We start from the raw sequence: 14387 nt of genomic DNA, 5'->3' as shown, positions 1-14387 counted from the left end.
GATCTCGATTTCCAAATTGGATACCATTGTCTCCTATATTTTATTATCCTGACCTTGCATCATACGAACAAAATATTGATGCTCACTCTTTTGTTGGGGAAGTTTCAACTTTTTGACAAGTGCATAATTTATGAAGTAATGGGTGGCAGAGTCATCAATCATGACTCTAACCCTCTTTCTAGCTATCAATCCATGCACTCTAACTAAATCATGAGGCCCGAAGGTAGGTTGCCACATAGAAGTTGATATACAACACCTGTGTTGTACATCCTTGTGCAAGACCTGTAAAGATTTATACTTTTCATGCCCCTTTAATTCTAGGGTCTTCACTACATGGATTTGTTTATCTTTTCCCTTGCCTTTGTCCTTATCCTTTCCTTTATCTTCCCCCTTCTTTCTTTGAGAGCAATTCCAAGCATCATGGTTAGGGGATAGACAATTGAAACACAACCTTTCTTTTTTTGCCTTATCGAAGTTAGCTTGACTTGGCTTCGGCCGTACATATTGTTTCTTTTCAAAGAGTTATTTCTTACCCTTAAGGAATGGCATTTTCCTTTTGGATTTGCCTACAAATTTTGAGGCTTCAAATTCCTTAGTCTTGGGCTCCGTATTAGTGAGACTAGTGAGTGCGCCTGGATGCGTATTATCTTTATTGATTAATGTAAATTTAATTGCCTCTTCAAGCGTCTTGGGTGAACTCCTTTTCACTTCCTTTTTACAGGTCTTATCTAGTTCCCTTATGAATCCTCTTGTCTTTTGAAATTCATCTATTTCTTCCAATTTGAGTATTATCTCACAATACTCCTCCAGATATGTTAGCAAAGATCTTCCCTTTTGTCTGACAAAATCCCAATATTCCCAATTTCTTTCCATTTCATTTTTAGGAAGGAATTCTTTCAAAAAGACCGATTCAAATTGAGCCCAAGTTTCAGGTATTTTATTTGCCTCCTTTAAAGTTATCTACCATTTATATGCCTTTGGCCCCAAGGTTAAATTGGCCTCCAGCGCTTGAAGATGTGGTGGAGTATTCTTTAATTTGTGCAAATCCTCCCATTTTTGGAGGAAGTTAAAGATAATATATTTATTTCTATCTTTTTCCTCCCCATGAAACTGAGGGGGTTTCATATCTTTTAACACTGGGTTATTTCTCAGCTTTTGGTGGGTTTCCCTAGGGTCTCGCATAGTCACATCTACATCTTTCGATGAAGATGGAATATCTGAGGTCTCTACCTTACCTTTATCCCTTTCTAGTAGTAAGGCTAATTGGGATTTTATTTTTGTGAGTGCTTGAGTTAGCAACTCCATTTGAACCCCCTGTGCTTGCACACGAGTAGTTAGATCATCAAATTGTTCTCGTGTAGCAAAAAATTCTTCCCATTGTTCTTCTTGTATTTCCGTTTCATGGGATCCACCATAGGGTGGTCCCCGAAACTAGAGCCTTCGGTTACCCCTCTCTTTTTTTCCCCTCCATCTATACATTGGAATTGGAAAGAAAATATAAGAAATTTGCAGGCAAAGATGAGGCACTTCCCTGATTACAAAGGTAGGACAGATGTCGATGGCTTTTATAGCTCAGTGGTAAAGATGGCGCGAAGAACAGTGCAGCTTTTCTCAGATCTGTACTAGTTATGTGCAGATTGCGTGGTATAGATTCGATGCACGATAATGCTATAGATATCCTTGATTGGATTGGCCATTTTCTTGTGTTGATCTGTGCTTGGATGGCGAAAATGCTGGTGTAGAAAACAAAATTTGTCGGCCAGTGAAAAAAAATGGCAGTGGCCACACTTTACAAGGTTGCCTGAAGAGGAAACGGATAAAACATTAAAAAAAAAAACGCTAGTGGCCACGTTTATGGAGTTGCTTGAAGAAAAAACGGGCGACGGCCCAGACAGATTACAGGTCCGACTTTAAATCGCAAATCCAAACTCTCCGTACGTTGCGCAGCTGGGCGAGAGGTGGCCGAGTGATAGTTGACGTGGCTCTGATACCAGTGTTAGATACCAGTGTTACGTATCTGGTAGACTGTCTTTTGCCGATAACTTTGTGGACGGCCCTCTGTTCGTAACAGGAAAATGGCATGAGAGATCCTTTCGTCTTACCCCCTAGCAACGCCTAGGAGGTTGCTGGCTCGCTAAATTGACCCAACTGCGAGCCATTAACTTCAGGTGAGCTATACTATTTTTAAACTCACTTACTTCCTAGGCTCCCCTTGACCCCGTTTGGGCGCCCAAGGCCCCCGGACCATCATCCCTTGAGCTTGTTTCCCAAATATTACACAATAAATGTAACACAGGAGTTATGGGTGTGCTCATTTGTTGAAAGGTGAGAGGCATTGTGTTAAAGGGTGGCATTCTCCCTAACGAAGTACCATGGTGCAAAGAAAAAGGTGCTAGGAGCGGAGATGGAAGATCCAACCCCTAGGGTGTGTGATGCAGATGTGAAGTGTAATCCAAGGTTTTGGAAAGATGATGAGAGGTGATCAAGGTGTGATATTGAAGAGGGTGGGATGGGAGGGAAGTGAGAAGTGTGTGTGACATGCTCAAATGAAACAGAAGCTATAGATGTACGTGAATTTTGTCTGCTTCGTGAGCCCCCTCTATTGAAGTTCACATACGTAAATCCATCTGGATCCTGTATCTCAAAAGAAGAAACAAGCGAGGGTTTTGATTCATGCAACACAAAAGAATTGTACAAACTTGACATTGGACCTAGTTGAGATGATGAAGATGGATTGCTAGACGTTCCGAATGCTGTATGTCCTCCATGATTGGAGAGGTGGCCAGGCTCACCAACCGGTCCGGATGTGGTAGCAAAACTAGTAGGAGGGGTGTAAACATCACCGTACTTGTTGTGATAGTACTCCTCAAAGTTCTTCTCTGTCATGTTAGTGAAATCTGGTGAAGGTGGAGTGTCGTCCTCCTCACCGAGTCCATAATACCGTCTCAGGGCCTCCAATGATGGAGAAGCCTGATAAGGCATCGTAGGAACTGGAGAAGGAGGTGTCTGGGACATTGTGATTTGGTTACGAGTCGTATTGTGTGCCTCGCACAAAGACTAGCTCTCCATAATATCCGCAGGATACTCTTTACAAGAGCACCGGCTCTGATACCATGTGAAGAAAACTGCTAGGGTTTGCACTGAGGACACACAGAGTGTACGTCCATGACAGAAACACAAAGAGACAGACACAGAGGGCAAAACTCAAACCCTAAACACAAAACTCAAAACTCAAACACAAACAGAAGAAGGGAGAGAGAGAACACAACTCTGAAGTGAATGAATGCTGTAAAAGAATGTAAGAGTGTATAGTGTGCTCAAGGGCCGAGCAATGTTAGAGTGTGACATCCACCGGAGACGGATCCCAAGTCTATGACCACCTGTTAGAGTGTAGGAGTGCTGAACAGTGAATGGCAGCAGGCTGATCACCAAAACACAACAGTTTGGAGGCTGGAAATTGGTAAACGCAGCAGTGTACCACCGATGGGAGGTTGGAAATTGCGCAGTCTGCTGTAAACAGCAGGCTGAAACAGTGTCTGATGTGGCTGGTGATCATTGGATGATCAGATCACAGCAGATGATGATGTTGCCAGCGGCTGATGTCAGTATGGATGAAGGCACCAGCAGCAGGAGCAAACACGAATGGAGTGGCAGCACTCTCAAGGGCTGGACAACCACGTGGGAGGAGGCTGATGGCTGAAATCTGCACGTGGAATGAGAAACCTCCTACTACTTTGCATTGCAACAATGAGAGTTGCATTGCTTTGGCATAGAATCTCGTATTGCTTGCTAGGTGGAAGCACATTGAGACAATACCATTTCATTTGGGAGATCTTGGATGAGACCTTTGATGTGGTATATTTCAAGACAGAGGACACATAAGGTACTTGGTTCTTGAACTCTTATTCTCTCAAATTCATCCTCTTGCTGAGCCATAACCAATTGCTTGAGAGAATGCAAGAGCTCAAGTAGGCATTAAGAGATAAATTTGATGCTTGTCTGCTGTTCAATTCTTCACAATCCTTTTGCTTCACTCTCATCACATTGGAATGGGTAAATTCATGCTGAAACTCATTGAGGATTATTGCTTTTGCTTATCTTAACCAATTGAGTTGTTGTTTCTTGACTGAACCACTTGAATCATTAAAAAATCCATTGCATAAGGGTAAGTCAGCAGTGAGTCACTACTTGGTCAGCCTCTACCCTTGATCCCAATTTTCCATTCCATGCATTTCATGAAAAGGTTCAATTCCTACTTCCAAATGCATCTCATGCTTGTCAGATTTGTATACGAAGGCTTTTCCTTAGGCCATTCTTCAATAGCACTCCTGATCCCTCAGCCTTATGTCCCGTCTAGGATGTGAGAGGGGTGTTATAGATCGATTCATCCCTTGGACAGGTATTGGCAGTCTATTGTTGTATAGTTAGTACACTTGGGCACAGTTACACATTTCCTATTTTCAAGTCAAATAGTTCTATGCAGTCTATAGGTTATTTCAAGCACTTTTGGGCAATTGGGCAAGCCAAACAGGCTGTGCAGAATGCCATGTGGCAGCCACATTTATTGTGCAGCATTTTATGTGTTATTTTATTCAGCGATTGCTTTCTGGGCAGTAGTAGGCCAATTTTTAACTGGCCGACCTGATTATTTTATGTGTATTTTTCTTACCTATTCATAGGCAGCCTGCCCTGCATTCACTTGGTTTTCAGGTGGAGAGAGAGAGCAGCTCATGGAGATACATTTGATAGCCTGTGTATACATCTACCTTCTTCATTTCAGCATTCATTTGCTGCAGATTTCTAGGTTCTACTGTCTCTTTTCTCTCTTCCTCTTCTCTTGTGTTCATTTTCTTTCAGTCCAGTCATATGCTCAATGTTGCACTATGACAAAAGGTGCAGAATCCATGTTCATGTATGCTAAGAGGCATTGCTGACAGGATGGTTATGTATGCTATTGCAAGGCATTGTTAACATACATAGAGAGCTGTTATGATTCTTCTTTGTTTTCAAGATCTAGTACGATCAACATTGACATCAGGTTCTCGATGGGGCACCTTGATGGTGAGCTGGCCACTCACTGCTTGGGTATCCATGGTCCTGTTTTGATAGTCTTTGTTATATGGACTATGATGAGTCATAATCATTGTATCATTGTATTGTATCAAATCACCTATGATTTGGGAGAGAGTGTTAGAAGATTAGTCAGCTCATGAGTGAGTCTGGATGTAGTTTAATGGGTTGGGCACAAGAGCATATTTTATGCATTTTTCTGGTGCCTATTTTTGTGATCTTATGGCATTATTCTATGTTTAGAACCTCAAATTCTGACAAACTTTGACCGCAGTAGACCCTGTAGAGGCCAAAGCCCTAGCTGTAGGACACCTTGGTAGATCCCTAGGTGAGTGAAAGGGGCAATAGAGCTGATTGACTCGAGAGCTGAGACCCGACAGTCCAGGAGCAATTGCGGTCATCACTGACCATACCCCAATAGAGATTCGGACAGACAACCTAAACCTGCTATCCTTCAGATCACACTTCAAACATATAGTAGGGACCTAGAGTGGAACATTGCGAGAGTGGCTGCCACTTGCACGAAAGAGCTAGCACTAGGCGAAACTGTAGTGAAGTTGGACAAGAACACAAAAAGCAAAAAGAGAGAGCAATATCAAAAATCAAAAATGCCTTTTTGGGTAGTTTAATGACCTTAAAAAATGCTAGAAAAATGTGATAATTTAAAAGACAAATTTGGTAGCTCAACAGCTGTTGTCAACATTTAGGAGGTGCTGCTCATCATCCTAAAGGCTTTGGTCTCATCAGTTGTTGATGCCTAGCCATCCTGAGGCTGCCACCTGCTGCTACCTAATTGAGTGCTGCAGCCTGCCAAGAGGAGCAGCAGCTCGCGTTTCTCAATCTGTGGCCTGCATTTTCTGCTGCTAGGTGGGCGAGAGCTGTTGTCATCATCGTCTTCTTCAACTGATCCAGATTGAACTGTGTTTCAGCCTGGAATATGTTTTACTGCTTGGAGGACTGTGTTTCACTCCCTCAAATGTTGCTGCTGTGTTTGGGATCCATCCTGAGTACAACACGCTCTTAGAGCTGTTCTTGGTGTCTCCAATACCACTTTCAGCTGACCTTTGCCTTGGTTGTTGAGACACAGAGGTTTGATGCTCCTTGTATTATTCATCATTCCTATACACCATCTTCATTGAGCATTCATCAGATTCTGTTTATTGTGCTATACATTTCTGTTTTTGTTTGTTTGCTCTGGCATTTCCTTACATTGATGCTCTCATGACCCAAATGCCAATCGATTGCCTCATGCTAGTCAATGATGTTTTATGCTAAAAAAGTCTTTTTGTGCAACTTAGAGACACAAAACAGCCTTACTTGTAAACTAACCAGTACTTTTGATCGGTGGTTTCAGTTTACGAATATTACGAATTGGCTATGTATGTATCAATATTGTCATTAATTTATTCTCAAGGACCAAATCTGAAATCAATGGTCCTCTGAAAGGGTGGTAAATGACCTGATTATATACAAATTACAGCAAGCAATAAATTTACATAAAACTGAAATACAAATGTTACCGATTAATCTTAGATAGTGGACTCTTGATTAGCCACAAATTTTGGCGCCCCTTGTGGTATTCCTTTAACTTGTATTGCAATTGGAAGAAGTACATTTAGATTACTCCAATCTTCTTTGAAATCCGATACGTCTTGCTGTCATAATGATCACCAAGCCTTCAAATCAATTCGTCCCTTGATTTGACAAAGGATTGGCCTTCAATCGACACTTGTCTGGTCAAATCTAACCCCAAATTCAATTGGGATGAATTGACCTCTTAGAATCTCTAAAAATGGCCAATTTCTAGCAGCTGATTCCAAGTGCTAGGTCTTCAACTCTGAAGCATGGGACCCAAGGTTGCTGGCTGCTATGGAAATGTGTGTCGATAAGAGAGAAAGCTGATGAGAAAGAATTTACAGGCTTCTATCATAGAAAACAGGCTAGAACTGCTGCCACCACTCGGATCAACTTGGAGGCTGTCCGTTACAGCCAATCGGGCTGGAAATGTTGTCGCCCAGCTCCCCAGTACACCTCTTGGATGCTATCACCTGGCCTTAGGTAGTCTTCTATTGGGTGGAAACCACTTGGAACAGCTGGCACTTGTAGTTTGCTATAATGTTGCAAATTTTAGGTATGGCATTTACACTAAACCTAGGGAATTAGTGTTTGCTATAAAAGGTGGGCATTTAGCTTGGTGCCACATCTTTTGATCATTTTTGGACTACCATCTGTAAGTTTCTACCGTTCTGGAGCTCTTGAGGTTCTTGGATCCTCCCACCTCACATGAGGGTGAATTCTCATGTCCACCTAGCATGAAGGTGAGTATTCATGCATGAGTAGGCCTCATTAAGAGCCACCACATATGTTTTGTTATCTTTCTCCTTCCAGCTATGGTTTCCTACGATGCCATGTGCATTCCTTGTGCTATGTGCATTATTGCAATGTATGATATGGCTGTGGCTATGGGTTCCTATGATTTCTTGTTATTTTTGCTAGAAGTGATGGTTGATTTTTAGTTTGAAGATTGCTTCATTTCATCTAAAACCTCACCTTTGTCTCTCTCAGCCTCCACCACCTTTAGAATGGCTGGAATGACTCTCAATCAACCCCCACAGCCTTTCCCCTAGCTTGGATGGAAAAGTTTGCCACTTGGAAGTTGGTAGCCTGTTTTGCCACTTGGCGGCCATCTATTTGAATTTTTGATCATTTTAATTAAATTTCAGAATTAGTAATTTTAAAAATTAACTCAGCCATTTGTCGTGGTCCAAAAAAGTAGTTGTGAAGTGATGCTAGGGTTTTCTACGAGAAAACAGAGAATGTATGAACACGATTGAAACACAAGAACTCAAACAAGAATGCTATAAACGCAAAAACACAAAACAAAAATAGAGGAGAGAGAACTCTGAAGAGAATGAATCAATGTTTTAAATGAATGTAAGAATGTACAGAATGCTCAAAGGCAGAGCAATAGAAATAGTTGGAGTGTGACATTCGTGGGAGGTAGGTCGCAAGGTCAATGACCCAATCAAAGCTGAAATGTGAAGGGTAGCAGGCTGAAAACCAAAATGTAGCTGTTTGGAGGGTTGGACCTTGTAAACGCAGTAGTGTACTGCCTAAATGATGACGTCACTTGATCATTGTTAACAATAGAAGGTTGGTTTACAATTGCGGATGGCTAATCTGATGTAGGGCGATGTGGAGTTGTCGTAAAAGCAAACAGAAGGGAGAGAAAATGATGTCAGCAGCTGGTGATGGTAGGTTGATAGCAAACACAACCGTTCGATAACTCCTACTAGTAGGCCGTCCGCTAGCTTTAGTGAACATCAGCTAGGAATTGGGTGCGAAGGGCTGTAGTAAATGTGGTTGAAGTTGGCAAGGGTTGGATAGGTGATGAGAGAAAGGAAGAAAGAAAAATATATTAACGTCTTCTAAGGCCAAATTGGCCTATGAGATAGTCATGTACAATGTTGATCGTCACTGGACATCAAAATGTGACATGTTGGAGTTTGGTTAGTGATATACTGTAAAAGAAGCTAAGGTGGTATACAGACTGTCACCCCTCTCTTTGTGTAGGTGCCTTGTGTGTGGTCATTGTTTGGAAGAAATTAGTAAGTTGTGATTGGTGCTACCCTCTCTATGTAGTGCCAGCATGTAGTAGTGATGTGTAGAGCCTTTGGATATCAACTAGAAATTGGCCCAAGTGGCGTTGGTGTGGGGCTTCCCTAACTAGTCTGAGCAAGGTGTCTCCTCCAAATAGCGTGGGGTATCTAGCTCGGCCTATGCTATAGGCTGTGCATTTGCAGATGTAGTGATCCTCGCTCTCTATCTCATCTCGGCATAATCTGCAAATCTACTTAGCTCTAGGGATATGGGCTGCTCTCCCGACCTCGATCTCGAGCTAGTGAGAGGATACCCTAAGCTAGCCAATGGCTATACCCCTCTCATGTGGCATGTATACATCTAGGTATCCAGGTCTCTCAATGAGGCCATCCATGTTAGTCTTCATGAAGTCGTCTTTGTAGTAAGATATCTTCGAGGAAAGGGGCTGCCTAGGTAATAGCCATGTGTGCTGTGTGTACAATTAATAGAGATCCTTATTACATGATGAAGTTCCTCTCTGTGTAGGAGAGGTGTATGAAGGGGGAAGTCAGGATCATACTGAAGGGGGGGAGATGGTCCATATTGATCATGTCTTGTAAGCCACTACTCAACCTGTGCATACCATGAGGTCTCTTGTCTTGCCTGAGCTAGCTGCCTAGAGGTCACGAAGGCTCTCCTAGGTAGTTTGTCTACCACTCTTGGACTCTTGGCTCGTTGGCCAATGCATGTGTGCACCGGATGGTGTGGGCTAGTGGTATGGGACACCAACCCTTGGATGTGGTCGTGACCTAGAGCACTACTAACTTCCAAGTGTGGGGGTGAGCTTGTTTGGCTTTGTGGCTTTGGAAGGTTACTCTGACGACCAGCCTCTTTTATTTGTGGATATTTCTTGTGTCGTGTCTCTTGTGCAGGTATCGTAGGGGGACATTTTGTTGGTATCAAAGCATCAACCTACAATTGGACATGAGATCCAATGACGTGCATAAAATCACTTTTGCTCATAGAACTGTGATGGTTTACACCTGATAGCTACACCTTTGTCTCGTTTAGGGTGGTATGGGACACTTCTAGTGGGAGTGGTGTATACAAGGGGCACATGTTTGGGTGGTGGGTACATTGATAAGATATGTTTCTTGTTTGGTACTCCTGCTCAGGTTTTGTGTTGGGGTGATGCTTGTGTGCAAGAAATTTCAATGGCTCTGATGATTGGAGTTTGAGGAGTTGTCACTCCAAGGCTATGATAGACCATCATTGCAAGCTGAATTCTTGTAGCTTGTATAGGTATTAGAATTTTGATTAACAGTGATTTTTGTTGATTTGATATTTTAAAGTAAGGTTACCATTAAATTTAATGTTAACTAGACATTAAAGGTTATTGTGATGTTACCATTTATGTTAATTTTAATGCTAATGTTAATATTATGTTTAATATGAACACAAATATTACTGTCAATGTTTTGTTAAGTGCTGGGGAGACAGATGCTCAGAACCAATCGGGGAGAATGCACGGAGAGAGAGAGAGAGAGAGAGAGAGGAACTCTCTTGATGTGGGGTGTGAGAATAATAGATACAGAGTAGTGGATAGAGCGAAAGAGAGAGGGATTCTTTGTTGACTGGGTGCAGGATGGCGTCTGTTGCTTGGGTGCAAGGAAGTCGAGTGGGTTGAGCATAGGATATCGATCCTAAATCTGGCAAGGCAGTGGCTGCAATCAGGTTGGGACTTGGTAGCTGTGCAGGATCTGACGTGACGGATCCCAAACAAACTTTATTATTCTTTTGGGGGGTCATTAGACATGTCACGTGGAATGTAGGTTGTATTTGAGCCAGATGTAGCCCTTTTTTTTGTGCCGCATATAATAGACCTTATTAACAAGAAAGAAGAGCCGAAGGCTCATATATCATTCTTCTTCTTCTCTTCTTACAACCTTTCTTTTAAAAGGTTTCTAAAAAGAGTTACCCCCTTGCTTGCTTTAATTTCAAAAAAAAAAAAGATTGCAGAGATCTCCATTAAATTCACTTTGTTTATAATCACGTTCTTTATAGTGCAGTGTCTCTCTTTCAATTTTGATTAACAAATATTCTTATGCGCTTTCTCAATCTTCTTATTTTCTCTTGGTTTATACATTCTGTCTTACCATCATGGCACTCATTCCTACTGAACTTCAACATATGGAGGATGTCTATTTGGCTGTTTCCAAACCGAGAGAAGGAGGAATGTAATGAGATGAACATCGATTCATGACTGGCCAAATGGATGGCATACTTTGATTTGTATTAGTTCTTTGACACTCAACATATTAGGTAGATAAAAATCATGTTATAGGGGAAGGCGTACACTTGCTGCATGGGGCTATGTACAAGCGTGAGACAGAGACTGATTTTCAATCCATTTTTCGGAAGAGTTCCATAGCCAATGATCCGATTGAAAATTTCCATAAGTTTTTTGAGCTAGATATGGGGAAGAAGAGCTTGGATGCACATTCTCAAGAGTTTATATATTTGTTACATAAAACCAAGGTCCTTGATAATCCTCAAGCACTAGTCTACATGTGATACTTTTTTGGATTGCTGCCGGATACCCAAACCAAGGTGCTCTGCAATCCATTACTCTTGCTCAAGGACGTCTACAGGTATGCAAAAAAAATTTGATAATACTTTGGCTGCAAATAGGGGCAGCCAGTTGACTGAGTGGTTTCCCTCGAGCTACCTCTATCTTTAAGTAAAAAAAGGTAATCTACCCCGGTAGCAACTCCTCAACTACCTTCAAAGTTGCATATGAAGAAAAATGATGAGTGCAAGGTCACTTGCAGTGAGGATCGCTCAAAGGGTTGTTGCTTTGCTTCCTATGAGACACGTCATTTTTGTGGCGGTCAAGAGTGTCCCCAAAATAAGAAGTTGAAGTCTAAGACTTTAGTAAACATTATCAAAGCTCTAGGTATTTCTTTTGAAATCTTTTTGGAAGATTGTTTTGTTAATGTAAGTAGTTGCAATGGTTGTTCCATTAACAAAATTGTATTTGGTCCGGATGATCTTTTAAAGGTCACTAGGTGTATAAATGGCAAAGAAGTTATAATTTCGTTTGATAATGACTCTACTCACGATTTCCTTACTTCTTGGTTGGTGCAGAAACTGTAGCTCCATTCAGTACCCACTAACCAAGTTTATTGTGTCCATTATGTGGAGGGCCCTAGTGTGGATCGTTGGGATAAGGTGCTACTTAATGCATAATGTGCTTTTGGGTTGATTGCGAAGGTCTCACTAAAGTGATAATGAAGATAAATATCCGCTATCTAGGATGGATGACCTAGTGTGGATCGTTGGGATAAGGTGCTACTTAATGCATAATGTGCTTTTGGGTTGATTGCGAAGGTCTCACTAAAGTGATAATGAAGATAAATATCCGCTATCTAGGATGGATGACCGTATAGTTTGACTTTATGGTGCGTGATATTTTACCAAAATTGCTTTTCAAATTTCTTTGAGAAAATTTGAGTCTTGTGCCCAATCCGAGTTCCTTTGCGTGAATCTCCACTGAAATTGCCAAGATTGTGCAATTTCTTTGACATTGGTGCGAGAAGTTTGGGGCTTTTTTGATTTTTGGGTCTGTCATGCATTCCGAGATGAAGTCCAGTTGTTGGTTGCTGCCTAGGCACATCCAAAGGTGACATTACACTGAATTTTAAGGTTGTAAGTATACAATTTGTTCTACTTCTTAAAATTTTGTTGAGAAAATTTGGGGATTTTGCTTGGCACACGTCCTAAGGCAACAAATAGGTGCAGCAACAACATTTGTTGTTTGGATCCAATTTGACAAAAAAAATTCTGTAAATTTGGGCATTTACAGCATTAAATTGCTGAAATTGACTTTTTGACACATATTTTGAGGTACAGCAGTGTACTGCTGTTCTTAACAGTTTTGGCAAACTTTTCAAGGCATTTAAAAGCAGATTTTGCTTTGAGACAGTTTTGTGATTGTGTAACCTATCTTGTGTTGGGATCTCCATACTTATGTGAGTGCATTTTGTAGTTCATCTTGGAAGTGTTTGGTCGCAATTTGTGCACTGCCACAATGAGCACAGCAACATTTTGGGTGTCCTCACTCAGGAGGATAAATTGGATGGTGCTAGGTACTCCTTTTGGAGTTTCATGGTGCGCAATGTGCTTGTTGCCAAGGGTTTTTGGGATTTTGTTATTGGCAATTTAGCTAGACTAGGAGGGTTTGCACCTCAGACCCCTCAAAGAGGGGCTAGAGGACAGCAAGCTGCCCTTGCTTCTGTCCACATTCCTCCTATTGAAGAACCAAGGAAGTGGGACTTTAAGGATGCACATGCCTTATCCTTCATTGCTCTTCAATCAAGGGGGGAATTATACCTCATATCCAGTCATGCAAGACCTCAAAGGTAGCTTGGGATATCCTTGAGTAGATGTTTGCAGCCGGCAATGAAACTAGAATCTCTTACCTGAGAAGAGAGTTGGCAAATGCATACATACATGAGGGTGATGCTATGACAAATCACCTTACGTACATTTAGGATTTGCGAGAGCAATAGCTTGATGAGGTGATGACCAATGGGGAGATAATCATCACCACCCTAAATTGTCTTCTAGAATCTTATCTTGGTTTTCACACTCCATTGCACTTATCTTTAAGGGGGGACACAACAGCCCCTCACATTTGTGGAGTTGACCGGCCTCTTGTTGTAGGGGGAACAGACTCTAAAGAACATATGAAAATTAGCCTAAGGTTGATGTGGGATATCACCTACCAAGGTTGTCCAAGATTCAAATAAAGGGAAAAAGAAGGGAAAATGCCACTATTGTAAAAGGGCAGGTCATTACATAGACGAATGTGGCAAGAGGTTAGAAAAGGAAAAGGACTTTGGCTTGGCTATCTAGGAAACATCAGTCACTTGGTCTTTAGACGGTGATGCTACATCCAAATTGGTTGAGGTTTCTGACTTGCAGCTATGACATGTCTATTGTTGATTCAATATTTAATGTTGTTGAATGCAGCATACATGATATTTTAATAGTGGGGCATCTATGTTCGTCACTTCATGGTGTTGCATTGATACAGTCATAATCACTGCTACTACAGATGGGTCAAATTTTAAGCTTATGAATGTTTTGTTTGTGCTTGGGATCGCTAAAAACCTTCTTTCAGTTTCAACCTTCAATAAGCTTGATACTCATGAGAATAAATTTGTTCATGCTCTGACAATTAGAACACTAACTCCCGCTATGCAGAATGTGGAGCTTTGGCATGCTCAATATGGTCACATGAGTTTTGGCAGTCTCATGACTCTTCAGAGGTGTTAGATGGTTGATGCTTTGCCTACTTTGGATGTTTCACCTCCCCATGCTTGTAAGAGTTGCATTGGCAAAATACACAAGTTTGCTAGGATGGTGCAGTGTGTGATGTCTTGAAAATGTTGCTTATACACTCCAACGTGTATGGTCCTATGTGGATGAGAGCACTCGGTGGTCATTTGTATTTTGTTATATTTATTGATGACTACTCTAGGTACACTTCGGTGTATAGTTTGAAGGCCAAAGCATATGCACTTCAAACACTTGGTTGCAAAATTAGAAGCATAAATAACTTTGAAGGTATAGACCCTATACACGGATCAAGGAGGGGAGTATATGTCTCGTGCATTTCAAACAGTCTTGCTTAAGCATGGCATTACACCTTATGGGGCTGTGAGGATGACACC

At 41.5% G+C, this 14387-nt stretch overlaps 1 protein-coding gene across 6 annotated transcripts in view; it reads left to right on the top strand.

Annotated features, from left to right (window-relative positions):
- The window catches only part of LOC148019021 (Peptidase S24/S26A/S26B/S26C family protein), a 61651-nt gene extending 47515 nt beyond the window's left edge, over positions 1-14136 (top strand). The window contains exon 5 of one of the 6 annotated variants that reach the window (XR_015695066.1): positions 13918-14136. The gene's annotated coding sequence lies outside the window, so the exon portion shown is untranslated. The other 5 variants (XR_015695067.1, XR_015695065.1, XR_015695068.1 and 2 more) reach the window with 5 other exon arrangements.
- Positions 14137-14387: the final 251 nt, after the last annotated feature.

This window comes from Lygodium microphyllum, chromosome 20 (assembly GCF_053477565.2).
Source record: "Lygodium microphyllum isolate KBCC chromosome 20, Lygodium_microphyllum_v1.1.10, whole genome shotgun sequence".
Lineage (NCBI taxonomy): Eukaryota > Viridiplantae > Streptophyta > Polypodiopsida > Schizaeales > Lygodiaceae > Lygodium > Lygodium microphyllum.
Note: the sequence above shows the minus strand (reverse complement) of the source record. Positions and strands in the feature narration are given on the sequence as shown.